The sequence below is a fragment of the Procambarus clarkii genome, chromosome 37 (genome assembly GCF_040958095.1).
Source record: "Procambarus clarkii isolate CNS0578487 chromosome 37, FALCON_Pclarkii_2.0, whole genome shotgun sequence".
Classification (NCBI taxonomy): Eukaryota; Metazoa; Arthropoda; class Malacostraca; order Decapoda; family Cambaridae; genus Procambarus; species Procambarus clarkii.
The window spans coordinates 16364182-16365416 of NC_091186.1; positions in this window are offsets into that span (position 1 = coordinate 16364182).

Here is a 1235-nt window from a genome sequence, read left to right on the forward strand (position 1 = left end):
CCCTCAGGATTCGGCCCACCTTCTCCACCCAAGTTACCCTACGCACTTGGACACGTCCTTGTTGACTGACACAAAAATGAACACTGATTCCATGGGCACTACTCGGGTGCCTGGCTATTCGTGTACCTCATCACCTGGGTACCTAACCACCTGGGTACCTCACCACCTTGGTACCTCGCCCACAGCCCACCCACTCCCACACCAGCAACCCACCCACATACACCCACCTACGTACCACCGGACGAATGTAGCCACAAACGCCATTATTATTCCACTAATAAAATAACTTAGTACGCACATACAAAGCAGCTGGCAAAAAAAACAACATTCTTTCCCGCCATATTTGTTTGTCATCCACTTACCTGTCGAGTGAAGCAAATAATGAGTTGAAACGAATCAACAAATTGTCTTCACACAGGTACCCCCCCCCCCCATAACAATAACTTTGGGTAATATAAAAGCTAATTCAGCTGTGTCATTGTGCAAACTCCACCTGTACCATAGGTAGCGATATACTACCATTCACTACCACCATACCCGCATACCGTACTACCCTCAACCACGCAAATACCTGTCTAAACCAAATTATCACACGCGAACTACCTGCTTTGGAGGCGTATGCATACCAATTCAAAAACACACATATATTCTTTTACATATATATAGTGTCTACAAGCTCGTACCCACACGAAAATATCCACACATACACACACACATTCAGAATTATCCAAACCCACACACACACACACACACACACACATACACATACAGAATTATCCAAACCCACACACACACATACAGAATTATCCAAACCCACACACACAATAATACTAACAATCACGTTATGATATACTAGTTTCACTCGCATGCGCAAACTAGTCTCCCTGCGTATACCAAACTCTGCGCTCATACCCTGGCATATTAGTACCTACCCACATACCAATCTCTCTCTACATACCAATCACCAGGCACCTACCATCAACATACCAATATGTGCTTGGTAGCATATACCCACTCATACTAATCACTGTTTGGACTAAAGGTGTGCACACACACACACACACACACACACACACACACATACACACACACACACACACACACACACACACACACACACACACACACACACACACACACACACACACACACACACACACACACACACACACACAGGGGCCTGATGGCTGAGTGGACAGCGCTCTGGATCCGTAGTCCTAGGGACCCGGGATCGA